Here is an 18,102-nt window from a genome sequence, read left to right as displayed (position 1 = left end):
GCAGGGATTTCTCGTGCGGCCAGAACATCTTTAATGTTGCTGGATAGGCCTTTTTTAAAGGTCGCGCAGAGTGCCTCATTATTCCAGGATAATTCTGAAGCAAGGGTACGGAACTGTACGGCATACTCGCCAACGGAAGAATTACCCTGGACCAGGTTCAACAGGGCAGTCTCAGCAGAAGAGGCTCGGGCAGGTTCCTCAAAGACACTTCGAATTTCCGAGAAGAAGGAGTGTACAGAGGCAGTGACGGGGTCATTGCGGTCCCAGAGCGGTGTGGCCCAAGCCAGGGCTTTTCCAGACAGCAGGCTGACTACGAAAGCCACCTTAGACCTTTCAGTGGGGAACTGGTCCGACATCATCTCCAAGTGTAATGAACATTGGGAAAGAAAGCCACGGCAAAACTTAGAGTCCCCATCAAATTTATCCGGCAAGGATAGTCGTATTCCAGAAGCGGCCACTCGCTGCGGAGGAGGTACAGGAGCTGGCGGAGGAGATGATTGCTGGAGCTGTGGTAGTAACTGTTGTAGCATAACAGTCAGTTGAGACAGCTGTTGGCCTTGTTGCGCAATCTGTTGTGACTGCTGGGCGACCACCGTGGTGAGGTCAGCGACAACTGGCAGAGGAACTTCAGCGGGATCCATGGCCGGATCTACTGTCACGATGCCGGCTGGCAGGTGGTGGATCCTCTGTGCCAGAGAGGGATTGGCGTGGACCGTGCTAGAGGATCGGTTCTAAGTCACTACTGGTTTTCACCAGAGCCCGCCGCAAAGCGGGATGGTCTTGCTGCGGCGGTAGTGACCAGGTCGTATCCCCTAGCAACGGCTCAACCTCTCTGGCTGCTGAAGATAGGCGCGGTACAAGGGAGTAGACAGAAGCAAGGTCGGACGTAGCAGAAGGTCGGGGCAGGCAGCAAGGGATCGTAGTCAGGGGCAACGGCAGAAGGTCTGGAATCACAGGCAAGGAACACACAAGGAACGCTTTCACTGGCACTAGGGCAACAAGATCCGGCGAGGGAGTGAAGGGGAAGTGAGGTGACATAGGGAAGTGCACAGGTGTAAACACTAATTGGAACCACTGCACCAATCAGCGGTGCAGTGGCCCTTTAAATCGCAAAGACCCGGCGCGCGCGCGCCCTAGGGAGCGGGGCCGCGCGCGCCGGGACAGAACTGACGGGGAGCGAGTCAGGTACGGGAGCCGGGGTGCGCATCGCGAGCGGGCGCTACCCGCATCGCGAATCGCATCCCGGCCGGAGGTGGTAACGCAGCGCCCCGGGTCCGTGGAACCGACCGGGGCGCTGCAGTGAGGGAAGTGTAGCGAGCGCTCCGGGGAGGAGCGGGGACCCGGAGCGCTCGGCGTAACAATTATCACTTATTGCTGCAATTAATAACAATTTTCATAAAATATTGCTAGCATCTGCAAAACTCCTGTTTGTAATCTTCATGTAATATTTTTTTCAATGTTTATTCCTCATGCTTGTATTACAACTGTTTACCAAATGAAAACACCCACACATGGTGAACGGCAAAAATGAAAACTAATACCCAATGGTAGAATGGCTGTTTATTTGGTCAATATAATTCTCAGAAAACATGGAATAAAAAGTGATTAAAAGCCCAATCTACATCACAATGCAACCAATAAAATCTGCGTTCCACCTACAGTTCGCCTTGGAAAAAACCCTAAGCTCTGTAGGTGAAAATTAAAGGAGTACTCTAGTGCAGAGTACTTCTGCTCCGTCCTGCCCGGGCTGCAAAGTAAATGAAAATGAACCATCTCTCACTTTCCTGGGTTCCCGCGGAGCGTCACTACAGATGATCGGTCCTCCGGTCCATCTCCTTCATACTTCCGGGTGTAACGAAGCGTCACATGGCGCTCAGCCTATCGCCGGCCGAGGCAGAACATCGCGACGGCCGGCGATAGGCTGAGCGCCATGTGACGCTTCGTTACACCCGGAAGTATGAAGGAGATGGACCGGAGGACCGATCAGCTGTAGTGACGCTCCGCGGGAACCCAGGGAGGTGAGTGATGGTTCATTTTCATTCATTTTGCAGCCCGGGCAGGACGGAGCAGGAATACTCTGCACTAGAGTACTCCTTTAAGTCTGAGCACTGACAGGCTAATCCCACACCCCTTCAACCTCAGCAGTAATGCTGGCAGCACTCATATTTCCATTTCCCAAGGACAGCTTCTGGATATGACACTGAGCATGTGCACTCAACTTCTTTTGTTGATCATAGCGAGGCCTGTTCTGAGTGGAACCTGTCCTGTGAAACCATTGTAAGGTCTTGCCCACCATTCTGCAGCTCGGTTTCAGGGTATTGGCAACCTTCTTATAGAGCAACAATTCTTTTTATCAGGTTCCATGTAAAACTTCCAGTGATCAGAGAACGTATGATGACACAAAATTTAAGACACCTGCCCCCTCTTTACTTCTGAGACCTTGTAACATGACACTGAGGAGGGAAAATGGCTATATACACATATATATGGGAGGGGGTCAAAGCATATCTTGGAGCTTATGCCCCAGACCTTTTTAAAATGCTAGCCATGCCTCTGGTGGCCTAGATGAAGGTGGCATTTTACCAAAGCCTGTTTTTTTTTATTATGTCGTGACCTTGAGGTAAAATAAAAAAAAATGCCACAATAATAAGGTTGTGAAAGATTTTGCATGGATATAAGTATTTACACCCCTTGCTATGGCACTTGATATTCAGCTATGGGGCTTCCCATTTCTCTTGATTCCCACTGAGATGTCTCTATACCTTGACTGGGGTCACCTGTGGTAAATTCAGCTGAATGGACAGGATATAGAAAGATACAGCCCTGTCTATATAAGGTTTCACTGCTGACAACGCCAGAAACAATGTCAGAACAAAAAACAATGAGTGGGGAACAACTGCGTGTAGAGTTCAGAGACAGGATTGTGTAGAGGTGCAGATCACACAATTTTGAACGTTCCCTTAGAGTAGTACATTGACCTTCATGACACTTCAATAAAAAAAGTTTGAAACAACCAGGACTTTTCCTAGAACAGGCCACCCCAAAAAAAACAAGTAACTGAGGGAGGTAAGAGCCTTGGTAAGAGAGGCAATCAAGAACTCAATGGCTGAGCTCCAAAGATCCTGTGTGCAGAGGCGAGAAACTTCCAGAAGGTCAACCATAACTGCAGCACTCAACCAATCTGGGCTCTAGGGCAGAGTGGCCAGAAAGAAGCCTCTCCTCAGTAAAAGACATATGAAAGCTGCCTGGAGTTTTCAAATAATCATCTAAAGGACTGTAAGAAACAATATTCTCTGGTCTGATGCAAATAAGATTCATCTTTATGACCTCAATTCTAAGTGTCCTGTCTGGAAGAAAACAGGCACTGCACATCTACTGCCCAATACCATCTCTTCAGTGAAGCATGGTGGTGGTGGTGGCATCATGCTATGAGGGTGTGTGGTGTCCCTCCATATCAATAGGGCTCTCCTGTAGGGCTAACCCCTAGTCGCCTCATATAAATGGTATTTAATGTATAAATATCTATATTTAATATGTTATATAGGAATACCTCTGTATAGGACCTTAGAGGTCACGTGCCTTTAAATAAATTGTATTATGGTTTAAGGACCTTTTAGGTCATGTGATAACCAGAGTTTACTGGGTCAGGACTGACAGGTTCTGCTGACCAATGAGCTTTGTCCCACTGCCTTAATATATAAAGGGCTTCAGCCACTAGATTCTCTCTCTTGGCTTTTACTCTCTTGTTCCTGGCACTTGAAGAAAGCACATAGCATCATCTCATCAGTATCAATTCAAGCTAGGCCCAAAGCCTAGGAATCCGCAGCCACTAAACGTGAGTTACTCAAAGCTCAAACTACTGAAACTCAAATCTCCTTAAAAATAGTAGCACAGTGACTCAATCAATCAAAGCTCATTGATCCCGGAATCCCAGCAAACCTGTGAGGAACCTGTACCACGGTTCTCTCTCTCAAAAGACTGTTATGTTCCATGCCGTTGCATAAAATATACAGTAAAGTTACTTCAAGTTTACTTCATAAAATCTGCTGTGGACATTTCGTTATTTCTCCCTGCCATTTGTGGGACGGTTGGCGGTAGGATTACTACATTGAGGAAACCGCACCATGTCACAACATTTAAAGGTTAACACCAATAGACCCTACACTATCATCGCAACACACCAGCGCTCTTTCTTCTGCTCACCACAGGTGTTTATTTATTTTGTCAATAAGTGTATCTGCTCATGCCTTACCATTATCACATCCTTCTCCCAAGCACAGTGCTTGTTCTCCATTGTGTTCCCTCAGGCAAGTCCTTGTGAAGTCAACAGTGACCTGAAAGAGTAAGAGCCTTAGGCTAGGTCCAGACTACGGAATCTCCGGGCAGAAAATTTCCGCCCCGGAGATTCTGACTGAATCAGTCAGCGCTAGGACCGCACGGACACTGCAGTCTCCAATAGACTGCAATGTTTTCCACGAGTATTTCCGCCTGAAGAATGAGCAACACCATTCTTCAGGCGGAAATTTTAAAGCGGATTTTCCATTCACAAATTCCGCTTCACAAATTTTGAAGTTTGAATTTGTGAACGGAAACCCATTCACTACACTATGCATTATATTAAGCAGAATTTCTGCCTGTAATTTCAAAGCGGAATTGCAGGTGGAAATTTAGTAGTGTGAACCTAGCCTTACTATACAGGGAATTTATAGGTCGACGTGACCCTGTGAACAAGCACATTCTTGTTTGTTAGCTGATTAGCTCATTTTGACCTGCTAAAAAAATCATCCGCTATCCACTGCACATCTCCCTGTGTAATAGGGGATGTGTGGGCAATGGTTGAGTGCCCCGAAGGGCTGCACGAACGATCCAACCATCATTAATGTGGCCCACAAGCCATGTGATAGGCTCTGTAAACTAATCTTCAAGTTTTGCTTGTTTACAGGGCGGCTTGGGTCATCTGCGCCCCTATACCTGTGCTTTTATTACTGTTCTGTAACACTTAACTGCCCCATAACAGTGACAACCCCAGAATGCCCAACATAACAGTTTCAGCCTCACAAGCATCAGCCACACAATGCACCCAACAATGCTTGTTTTACACGCTATAATATTCACCTAGTGAGCACAATCCTATTAGGTATTATTGGCAGCTTATATTGCAAACAACTATAGTAAAGATTTACAGACATTGCACGTGGCTCTTACAGAGATTTATTGCCATCTTTTTGGCTGTTACATCTGCTGGCTGAGCCTACACTTGATATGTTGCGTTGAGTAAATAGATGCATCAACTATTTTTAATCACAATTAATTTTGATACATCTCAAGATTGACGGTTACTTTTCTTTTCATTGTCAAGAAGTTAGAGCTGTTAAACTATTCTGTATATTTAATTCCTCCTGTGTTTGGCAAATGCATCCTTTGTTCCTGATATGATGCCCGGGCCAATGAGGGGCTTGGACAACAAGCCAGCAACATCTAACCTCAGCGCCCAGGCCCTTCTAAGGAGGGCTAAATTAACTCTCCCAGTCTGTTACTCTTTGCTTGTGGTAGAGTACAATTTCTGCACTAGCTCCTTACCCTTTTCCTGACTTCTCTACTGTTATTGTTTATTACCTTGACTTTGTTACACCCAGAACTATAGTAGTGTAGTACCCGACACTAGGACCACCCTATTAAGGAGGTGGGTACCCCAAATGGCAGGGACAGAGGTCTGGGCAAGCTCAGGGCTGCACTTCCCTGCACATCCCTTCCCTACGTGACAAATACAATGCTGTATGTGGGGGGAGGGGAGGGGTGGGGGGGGACACACTTTTATTCTTTATGACAGAGCTGAGAATAAGGAATAGCCACAGTAATGAAATATTATTTTCACCTTAATGGTCTATTCACACGTACAGTATTATGCACAGATTTGGTGCACAGGATTTTATACTGGATATTTAATTCTAAACTAAATGACTGAACATAAATTCAAATTCTACGCATCAAATCTGCGCAGAACACTGTACGTGTGAATAGAACCTACAGAGGTATTCTGGAGCCTTATTTTAGATAAAGAAAAAACATGTACTCACCTGTTGCAGATACCCCACTGGTGGCATTCTGATGCTGCTGGTCCCCGCTGCCAAGCACTTTCTAGTCTCTTCCAGACATGCAGTCCCTGACCATTGCAGTGACCATCCTCAGTCAGTGATTGGGTATTCCCTGCTTCTCTGGAATACAAAAGGAGATGCTCGGTAGCATAGTGGGGACTGACAGCGTAGAAATGGCACCAACAGTGGACTAGTGGCAGGTGAGTATGTGTTTTTTCCTGAGCTCTTTTAAGTGTTAAACTAAGGCTTCAGAATACACCTTTTATGTCTTTTGCATACATTACAGGCATTATCTGCTTTAGGAAAACACTTTTTAAATCCCCCATACAGACATGTTTCAAAGAGTTCATAGAGAAAATTTGGGACCTCTTTAATTTGGGACCTTTACCAGTGAGCCAGAGGACCTGCCACATCAGTATACTACATGAAAGGCCCATTGTTTGTAACGAGTGACATGTAATGCTTCATTACGCCTGTGGAGGTGCTGTAGAAAAATTGAACGCTTGTTTGCTTCCTCTCCATTAATGGATAGAATCATTATTAGACTTTATTAGCACAATTCCGGTATTTTTTATTATTATGAATATGGACAAGAAGGCATTTACTGGATATTTTTTATCCTGTGAAGCATTGCATTGCAGGAGATCTGTGTGCGTTTTATTCCTTTTAGTTCTAATCTGATGTCTTTTGTAGTCATAATAGGGGGCTAAATAAATACAGAACTGTCAGCTAGCACCTTCTTCTATCTGTGCCAGCAACACTATGGCATTGGGTTATTAGATAGAGCTTCTTTATATTATTAATATGGTGCCATCTGGTGACTGAAACATGGGAAGCAGCATGTCTTCAAAATAAAGAGATAGTAGCAGGGACATATATATCTTGGATGTATTGGACTAGGGCTGCACGATTTGGGGGGGGGGGGGGAAATGTGTGATTGTGATATAATAAACAAACGGTGAAATCCCCCAACTTCATGTCCAATCCCCCTATTTAATTTATATCACCCAATTTCTAGTCTATACACCCATTTCATGTCCACACTGAATTTCACATCCCCCCTACGGCACATCTCCCCCCCCCCATGTCTCATCTTCCCCATTAATGTTGTGCCAGGGGGACACATAAAAAACCTGATGCTTACCTAGCCCTGTTTCCCTCGTAGGTCTGCCACAGATCCCATTTTCCTCCATGCAGTCCGGTGTCTTATGGGAATTAAAGGACCTTCCTGCTCAGCCAATCACTGGCCTGACACATGACAGCGCTGCGGCCCCTGATTGGCTGAGTGGGAAGGATCCTGGAACCAGTTGGTTATCGGTAGCACAGAGAAGACACCGGGACCGAACAAAGGAGAAGGGGGATCTGCGGCACACGTACAGGGATCAGGGCTATGTGAGCATCAGATTTATTATGTTTCCCCTGTATCCCTATTATAACTTAGGACAGTGTTTCACAACCAGGGTGGCTCCAGCTATTGCAAAACTATCATGCTCAGGTTGCCCGGGCGGCCCTTTGGATGTCCATGCACGCTGGTAGTTGTAGATTTCCTACAGCTGGAGGCACTTTGGTTGGAAAATACCAACTTAGCATTTGAATTTCGGCAGCGGCCCAGTGCCAGATCCTGCATGTATGATATGGTGCCAGGCCATCCACAGGTAATTTGGGGGGGGGCATATCACAATGCGAATATGATATATCTTGTAGACCTATCTTGGTCCATCCGCCTATAGCAGTGTTTCCCAACCAGGGAGCCTCCAGCTGTTGCGAAACTACAACTTGGGCATGCTGGGAGTTGTAGTTTTGCAACAGCTGGAGGCACCCCGGTTGGGAAACACGGACCTACATGATTGTCAAATGTTTCTAAATTCTAAATTATTGTAATTTTATGGGTCTGAATAAATGCTGGTTATGTATATATATCAGTATATTGAGCTACAGACTTGCATAACTTATGGAGGAAGATTTATGCAGCTTTTTTTGCTTACAAAAGTCGCACAAAAAGTTGTATGTGCAAATAAGCAATTTTTTGTGCGAGTTTTGTGGGTAAGCAAAAAATACCAATCTGCCCTCCCTAAGCAATCTTCAGTTTTTACTTTGCAGTGGTCCTGGATTTATCATTGCGAAAGTCGAACGTAAGCAAATAAAAGTCGCAAACCCCCTTCAAAAAGTCGCAAGTGTAAGCAAGGTCAGACCTGGCTTACAAACTTGCCTATGACAGCATTTTCAAAAAGTCGCACGTGAGACTTTTTGTGCGACTTTTTTTACTTTCATTTTCACAGGCACGGTGTTACAAGCGGGTAGGAGATGTACAGGAGGGTGACAAGCCCATCTCCCGCCCACGCAACACTACTACAACTCCCAGCATGTCCTTACTGTAAGGGCATGCTGGGAGTTGTATTCATGCAGTAGGGGCAGGTAACAAGCTTGTCACCCGCTTGCACATCTCCCCCCAGCCCTGCTGCATGACTGCAACTGTAAGGGCATGCTGGGAGTTGTACTCATGTGGTGCTGTTGCGGGCTAGAAATGTGCGGGTGGACTACAATAAATGTACTAACTTATTTTCCTTGTTTTTTTCCCTTCTCATTTCAGATCCATGTATCTTGTGGACTACGACGAATGACCAGTGTTGTTTTTTTTGTTTAATGTTAATAAAATGGTTAACGAGGGCTTGTGGGGGAGTGTTTTTTGGAATAAAAGGGTTTTTATCTTATAGACAGAATCCATTACTAAGCCGGGCTTAGCGTTAGCCCCGAAAACAGCTAGTGCTAACCCCCAATTATTACCCCTGTACCCACCGCCACAGGGGTGCCGGGAAGAGCCGGTACCAACAGGTTTGAAGCATCAAATATGGGGCCTTGGTGATAACAATCTGGCATTATTTGAGCAGGGGAGGGCCAGTAACAATGGTCCTCCCCCCCCCCCCCCCCTGGTAACGTCAGGCTGTTGCTGCTTGGTTGGTATTTGGCTGAGAATGAAAGTATGGGGAACCCTATGTGTTTCCCCCCCCCCCCATAAATAATAAAATAATAAAAGAAAAGACATAGGGTTCCCTGTATTTTTATTTTCAGCCAGATACCAACCAAGCAGCAACAGCCTGACGTTACCAGGGTGGGCGAGGACCATTGTTACTGGCCCTCCCCAGCCTTAATAATGCCAGCCTGTTATCACTTAGACCCAGGGCTCTTCCCGACACCCCTGTGGCAGTGGGTACCAGGGTAATAATTGGGGGTTAGTGCTAGCTGTTTTGGGGCTAACGCTAAGCACCAGCTTAGTAATGGACTCCCTCTATAAAGACAACTTCCACTACTAAGCCTGTAAAGTAAATTAAAAAAATAACACATTTAAAAAACTTTTCTTCCAAAAAACACTCCCCACAAGCCCTCGTTACAAAATGTTGTTAATATTAAACAAAAAAAAAACGCTGGTCATCGTAGTCCACCAAATCTGAAGTAGCCCACAGGATAGACATCTGAAATGAAAAGGAAAAAAAATGGGTTAGTACATTTAGGTGGAAAGAAGTGGTAAACAAATGTAATAAACACACATACATATTCCAAAGTGATTTTATTGGTTTTTGCTCATGTGAGACAAATGTATGAACCCCTGTGATAGTATAATAAATATGTCACACTTAAGCAAAGCCAAAGCCAAAAATTGCCTACAGAACTCGCTTACCAAAGCAACGATGATAAATGTCCTCCCATGGTCTTTATGATTCTTTATGGTTTTTGTTTTCTTTTTTTTTTATATAACCTTGGATGTCCATGAATTTTGTTCAAGTTGTGTAGCAAAAAAAAAAAAAAGGTTGGAAACCCTGTCTATCTACATTTCCACCAGACACTTTGTTCTAGATTTTAGGATGATATTAGGAAGTTATTGGAAATTACCCTCACTGGCCACTTTGTTAGGTACACCTTGCTATCACTGGGTGCGACTCATTGTCATGTTCAAGAGTCCAGTCTGAGATAGTGAGTTTTGTCACATGGTGCATTACCCTGCTGGAAGTAGCCATCGGAAGATGGGTCCACTGTGGGGTCATAAAGGGCTGGATATGGTCAGCAACAGAGTTTACACTATTCCCCTTTTTTTTTTTATTCAACTGGTGCCAGAGAGTTAAACAGATTTGTAAATTACTTCTGTTTAAAAATCTTAATCCTTCCAGTACTTATAAGCTGCTGTATGCTCCACAGGAAGTCTGACCACAGTGCTCTCTGCTAACACCTCTGTCCATGTCAGGATCAGTCCAGAGTAGGAGCAAATCCCCATAGCACACCTATCCTTCTCTGGACAGTTCCTGAGACAGACAGAGGTGTCAGCAGAGAGCACTGTGGTCAGACAGTAAAGAACTACACAACTTCCTCTGTAGTATACAGCAGCTGATAAGTAGTGGAAGGATTACAATTTTTAAATAGAAGCAATTTACAAATCTGTTTAACTTTCTGGCAGCAGTTGATTTAAAAAAAAATGTTTTCCACCGGAGTACCCATTTAAGGGCCCAAAGTGGTACCAAGGGGTCCAAAGTGTGTCACAAAAATGTACCCCCCCCCCCCCCCATGTTCACCTCCCTCACCAGACTGAACCAGGCAGGATGGATGTTGTTTATGCTAAATTCAGACCCTGCCATCTGAATGTTAGCTGGAATGGAGACTCATGAGACCAGGCAATGTTCTTCCAGTCTTTTGTTATCTAATTTTAGTGCCCTGTGTGAATTGTAGCCTCAGTTTCCTGTTCTTAGCTGACAGGAGGGGCACCCAGAGTGGTCTTCTGCTGCTGTAGCCCATCTTCAAGATTGGATATGTTGTACATTTAGAGATGATATTCTGCATACCCAGGTTGTAACGAGTGGTTATTTGAGTTACTGTTGCTTTTCTGTCATCTTGAACCAGTCTGCCCATCATCCTCTGACATAAACAAGGCATTTTTGTTCACACAATTGCCACTCACCGGATACTTTCTCTTTTCAGACCATTCTCTGTAAACCCTAGAGATGGCCGTGCATAAAATCCCAGTAGATCCGCAGTTTCTGAAATACTCAGACAAGCCCTCTGGCACTAACAACCACATGACGTTTAAAGTCTCTTATATCCTCTTTGATGCTCAGCTTGAACTTCAGCAAGTTGTCTTGACCATGTCTGCATTCCTAAATTAATTTTGTTTCTGCCATGAATGGCTGATTAGCTACTTGTGGTAACAAGCAATTGAACAAGGGTACTTAATAAAGTGGCCAGTGAGTGTAGATTGCTCTTTCAATTATAATCTTACTAGGAGCAGAGATTTTATTGCAGTTCTTGCCTTGCAGGACGTATCTAAATGTATTGCTATCACCGGTGTATTGCTTTTACCGCTATTTGCCTGAAGTATGGTGTTTACAATAGAGATATTTCTATTTAAGATGAGCCTTTTCCAATCTGAGCAAAATGTTTCTACATTTTCTGCTACCGTAAATACTGGAGTATAAGCCGACCCGAATATAAGCCGAGGCCCCTAATTTCACCCCAAAATTCCAGGAAAAGTTATTGACTCAAGTATAAGCCTAGGGTGGGAAATACATCATCCCCCTGTCATCATCCAGACCCCCGTCATTAACACCCTCATCATCATCACCGCCTGTCATCATCCAGACCCTCATCATCATCACCTGTCATCATCACCTTGTCATCATCCCACACATCCCCCCTTCATCATCCCCTTGTCATCATCCCACACATCCCCCCTTCATCATCCCCTTGTCATCATCCCACCCCCCCCTTCATCATCCCCTTGTCATCATCCCACTCCCCCTTCATCATCCCCTTGTCATCATCCCACCCCCCCTCATCATCCCCCTGTCATCATCCCACACCCCCCCTTCATCATCCCCTTGTCATCATCCCACCCCCCCCTTCATCATCCCCTTGTCATCATCCCACCCCCCCCCCCTTCATCATCCCCTTGTTATCATCCCACACACCCCCTTCATCATCCCCTTGTCATCATCCCACCCCCCCCTTCATCATCCCCTTGTCATCATCCCACCCCCCCCTTCATCATCCCCTTGTTATCATCCCACACACCCCCTTCATCATCCCCTTGTCATCATCCCACACCCCCCCCTTTATCATCCCCCTTGTCATCATCCCACACACCCCCTTCATCATCCCCTTGTTATCATCCCACATGTCATCAGCCCCCCTCACCGCTTGTCAATGTCTGATACAGTGGTCTTCACTGCGGGGAGTTGTAGTTTTGAAACATCTGGAGGTTCGCAGGTTGAAGACCACTGAGGGCGGAGAGTTCACTCGAGTATAAGCCGAGGGGGGTGTTTTCAGCGCGAAAAATCGTGCTGAAAAACTCGGCTTATACTCGAGTATATACGGTATATTAAAATATGCATTACTATTTTACTAAAGGTATGTCACCTATTATTTTGAACCAAAACGGATATGAGTTTTGTTTCTGCAATAAAGTTGGTTTATGGACGTTCAATCTCATTGAAATGAACGGGATTGCTTTCACTGTGTATCACCATAGCGTATCCTTCTGTATGGTGTTGTCAGGGGTGGGACTTAAAGGTATACTCCAGTGGAAAACAACTTTTTTTCAAATCAACTGATGCCAGAAAGTTAAAGAGATTTGTGAATTACTTCAATTATGTTCGATTCTAATTATATACACATACGATACATTGTTATGTAATGTTCTTTTGGCTGCGTTTTGTTTTCTTTGGCCAACATTTCTTGTTGTAAAAAAATGTCTCAAAAACCATTTAAACCAGAAAAAAAAAATCTTAATCCTTCCAGTACTTATCAGCTGGAAGTTCTTTTCTTCTTGAATTTATTTTCTGTCTGACCACAGTGCTCTCTGCTGACACCTCTGTCAATGTCAAGAACTGTCCAGAGTAGGAGCAATTTCCCATAGCAAACCTATCCTCGTCTGGACAGTTCCTGACATGGACAGAGGTGTCAGCAGAGAGCACTGTGGTCAGCCTGAAATGAAGAACTCAACTTCCTGTGGAGCATACAGCAGCTGATAAGTACTGGAAGGATTAAGATTTTTTTTTTTTTTTTTTTATAGAAGTAATTTACAAATCTGTTTAACCTTCTAGCACCGGATGATTTGAAATAAAAAAAAGTACAGCTTTAAATTTTTCCCTACAGGTACCCTACTTGCCATGACAGATGCCAGTGTTGTGACGCGTTGCAGAAAATTATTTTGACTATAATAATCAAATATATCAATTGGCCAAGTAAGGGGAATGAGTTAAAAAAAAAATTATAATGTAAAACTACAGCTCCCAGTATGATCGAAGCCAGGCATAGGCAACCTTCGGTGTTGCAGATGTTTTGGACTACAACAACCATGATGCTTTGGCAGCATTTCGGCTGTAAGAGGATCATAGGAAATGTAGTCCCCAACATCTGCAGTGCTGAAGTTTGCCTATGCCTGATGTAAGCAGTGGTAGGGGTATGCTGGGGGTAGTTGTTTCACTAATCATGTGACTACAGCCCTGATGGGACACAGTCCGGCAGAATACACAATGGGGGGGTATTTATCAATTTTGCCTCTTGACCGTTTCTTTTTACCCTTTTTTTTCACTTTGGTTTTTGTGGACATGCTCCAAATTTATCATTTGGTGCACCTTGTTAGTAATTTCGACTCAAATGTTGAAATCAGCTGTTCACAGCGCCTTTTACACAGAACTTACCCCCACAGAGGACGCGTATTTTACCCTGTAGAGCAGCCATTTCGGAGTCCCTCCTGCAGTATATCAGCAAGCGACGTGAGTTATTTTCTTTTGTGGAGTTTATAGTCACCATGTGAAATGGATTTTATTTTCAACTTGGGTAGTTATATATTTTTTTTGTTACTTTAGTGCAGTGGTCTTCAACCTGCGGACCTCCAGATGTTGCAAAACTACAATTCCCAGCATGCCCGGACAGCCGTTGGCTGTCCGGGCATGCTGGGATTTGTAGTTTTGCAACATCTGGAGGTCCGCAGGTTGGAGACCACTGCTTTAGTGTTTACCTTTCCTGAACCTGTGTGGCCATGTCCAATGCTGGCTCAATGGAGGGTGAAGGTTCCTCAGAGACAACTATGTCGCAGGATAGTATTGAGCAGCCCTGGAGGCGTCGCTGCTTTCACCAAAAAAAAAAAATAAATGTTAATGTATTTTGACGCCTTTACATTTTCTGACATTGGGAAGTGTGTTTTCCATGTGCAAAATTTCTTTCTTAAAAAAAAAACGGGATTTGCGCCAAAATTGCGCCAAAGACCAATTGGCGCAAATGATGAATTACTGACTAAAGTTGAAATCACACACAGGACCGTGTGATTTTGAGAAAGTTGTAAAAATGACAGTGGAGAAGATGCGCCAAACTTTGGCGCAAAAAGACACTGCGCCAAAGTATTGCGCCAAAGTTACGTGAAAAAAACCCACAGAAATCCTTTGATAAATACCTCCAAATGAGTTTGGTAACTCACAGGTGACATCTTTTATTCTTCTTCTTCATCTAGCCCAGACCACCATGACTTCTTTTAGCTACATCTTCCTACATACAAAGGCTGGCACAAAGGAGTGTTAGATCACAAAACAAGGAAAGTCCCAGTGGTTCGGTTACACCGTGTGTGAACACAGCCCAATACTTACTATGACAATTGTGGAGTATTTCCTCTGACAACTTATGGAGTTCAATAAAGACGAATTGGAAAAGAGCAAAACTATTATTATCATTTTACAGTAATGAGTTGTGGGTGAAAAGATCATTTACATACAGTTACATACTTCCACAGTACCTGACCCCAGATGGTCCCAGCCCACAGGTACCAGGCAGCTGCTGTCCATACGATACCTACATCAGGGCTCAAGTCCTGCAGGAATGCGTGGGAACGGAGTTCCTGCACTTTTTCCACAGCAGGAACACCATTCCCATTGGTTGGAGTCCTGCAGTGCCAGCTTTTGAGAGGAAATCTTGGGTGAGTTCCCACACTTTTTTTTCCCCAGGACTTGACCCCTGATCTACATTTGTTTGAACAACACATTCCAATGGCGCAGGTAACAGCAGTGCATTGTATGTAGAAATACACTCAGTGACAACAAAATAATGCACCAGATAGAAATGTTGGATTGCTGTAAAATTTGGCATACAGTTATGTCTGAGGCAGATGTGTAAATGAGTGCAGGTGTAGTCTGATTAGACACTGGCATAAAAGTGCTTTTCCCACTGCACTATACAAAGGCTCTCAGAGGCTAATTTTAGGTAGTGTACCTCTAGGTGAGAGATCATGACTGCAAGACATACCCATATGATACACCCAAAGACATTTTGCCAATTTGCCAGACTTTGAGAGGTGCGTATCATTGGACTGAAAGAAGCAGGGTGGTTGCTTTGACGCTTTTCCTGCCACCCAGGCCCTTTGACAAAGCTGTTAGGAGGTGTAAAAGCAGTGGGTGCGGGAGGGCATACATACAAAGTGATCATTTAATTCAATGACAAACATGAGCAGCTTCCAATTTCCATGTTCACTACTCAGACAGAGACAACTTCTTCTAACACCCTTGTATCTGCCCGGACCATTGCAGAAGGAATATGATCACAGCGCCCATTACACGTCCTGCCATTAACAACCAGACACTGCTGCCTTCATTTACAGTGATGATCTGAAGAGAAACCTGGACCACTACAGACAAACCATATTGGCTTTACCAATAGATCCAGGTTTAGTTTAGGATCCGATGAAGGTTGGGTTGGAGTTTGGAGGCCGCGTGGTGAACTCTTCAATCCTGCCTTTGTTGTGGAGAGATCCATTGCCCCCTGCTGGTGTGATGATCTATGGAGTCATCAGGCACCCCTTGTAGTGATACAGCACTTCCACCTCAGTGATATGTGTCGGACATCTTGCAGCCACGTGTGTCACCTCTCGTGGCTTCCAACTGACATTTCTCAGCAGGATAATGCCCCCCCCCCACACACAGTAAGGGTGTCCCAGGAATGTCCTCCAGAATATCCTCTGGTCACCAGATTTATTGCCAAATGAACATATATGGCAAGACAGCTTGGGCAACCTACGAACATGCAGGATCTACAGGCCCAGCTGCAAAAATCTATGGGCCAATGTGCCACAGGATGCCATACGGGACCTGTATACCTCTATGCCCAACCGTATCTCATCTTGTAAACGAAAAAAAGAAACCGGAGGCACTGACGGTAAGATGATCGGGCGCAATACTATATTTTCAGTGCGGTACTAAAAATAAAGAAGTATTGCGCCCAATCATCTTACTGTCAGTGCCTCAGTTTTCTTTTTCTTGTTTAATGTGGACTGTTGTTGGAATTTCTGGACTGAGCACCATGGAACACCGGGAGACCATGGGACACCCTAGAATCTGCTCACAAGCGAATTCAGGCTAGAGGCCCCCCAATGGGGTACTAGAGCCATCATTCAATTGTACAGTTTTCCCCAATTAACGTATCTTTTTACTCTAATATCTTAATTATATATATATTTTATTCTACAGAATCCCATAAGTGTCAGGTTCTTGGGTTTTATTACAAGAGTAGTAGAGGTTGTGTCTGTGCTGAATGTTCAACTTTCTTTTCAGGACCAAAATCCCCAAATCTATTGAATGCCTGGATATACCTGGGAAAAAATTACATATTTACAATATATATATATATATATATATATATATATAGTATATACAGTGACCCTTCCGACCTACGATGGCCCCGGCATATGATCATTTCAACATACGATGGCCTCTCAGAGGCCATTGCATGTTGAAGGCAGCATCAACATACGATGCTTTTGTATGTCGGGGCCATCGCATAAACTGCTATACGGCAGCCCAGACTGCTTCACCTGCCACCAGATAGCCGTTTAAGGTGCCCTGTGTGGTCCGCTGACGATCACTTACCTGTCCTCGGGGCTCCGGCGCGTCCTCTTCGGGATCCCCTGCATCGTCAATGCTCTCCATCATCATCATCACGTCGCTGCGAACGCCGTCTCTTCATCCAATAGGAGCGGCGTGCGTAGCGGCGTGCGTAGCCACGTGATGGCGGCGACGGAGAGCAAGGATGCCGGGGAAGCAGAGACGTCCGGAGCGTCAGGGACACCACGGGGACGCGGCGACAGCGATGGAAGTCAACATCCAGGGCAGCGGTGACGAGCGGTGACGGTCCGGAGCGGCGGGGACATGTGAGTATAACCTCCAATACCAGTGGTCTTCAACCTACGGACCACTGTCCTATACTTTACATTGCACGGATCCCTCAACATACAATGGTTTCAACAAACAATGGTCCATTTGGAACGGATTACCATCGTATGTTGAGGGACCACTGTATTTTGAGCTATCAGAACTGCATATATGAAAATTATACAAACCTATGTCTCATCGTAACCCACTGATCTTTCCACTGTCATAGACATCTTGAAGTATATTATTACCAGTGCAGTCACTTATGTTCTATTATTCAGCAGTGTACTCTGAGGATAAATCTTTTTCACGCCATCACAGTCTACATTTCAAGCTCCGCCGCTTACAAGTGATGTGACATGATCTCTTTTCAGCTGCACAATAGTGATATTTCTGTCATTGAACGTACTATGTACTTATCTGCAATTTACAAGTGTGTCAGATTCTGATATCTGTACTAAGACATTGAGGAATGCAGGGACGGACTGGGACCAAAAATAGGACCAGGCATTTTAAAATAAGCAGAAATGGGAGGAGACAAATGTTAATCAGAGTTGGGATTAAAGGAAAACTGTCAGTAAGTTCACCCACACAGTACATTGGGTTATAGTGTGGGTGAACAGGAGTCTGTAACCTGCTCACTTCTTAGTAAAGTTTTGTTTAGGGCAAGTTTGCGTCCTCTAAAGTTTCCGCCATCCATCTCAGTTTTGCGCGCAGCAGGCGGGTCCCCCGCCAGCAATCTCACTTTGTGTTCCAGAGTCCCGACCTCCTTGTTGCATATTCATTTATTGTTTCTCCACGTCCTAATGACGTGGAGTTATCCGCCCCTC

Source organism: Hyla sarda, chromosome 8 (genome assembly GCF_029499605.1).
Source record: "Hyla sarda isolate aHylSar1 chromosome 8, aHylSar1.hap1, whole genome shotgun sequence".
NCBI lineage: Eukaryota > Metazoa > Chordata > Amphibia > Anura > Hylidae > Hyla > Hyla sarda.
The sequence above is the reverse complement of the archived record's forward strand: the minus strand, read 5'-3'. Positions refer to the sequence as shown.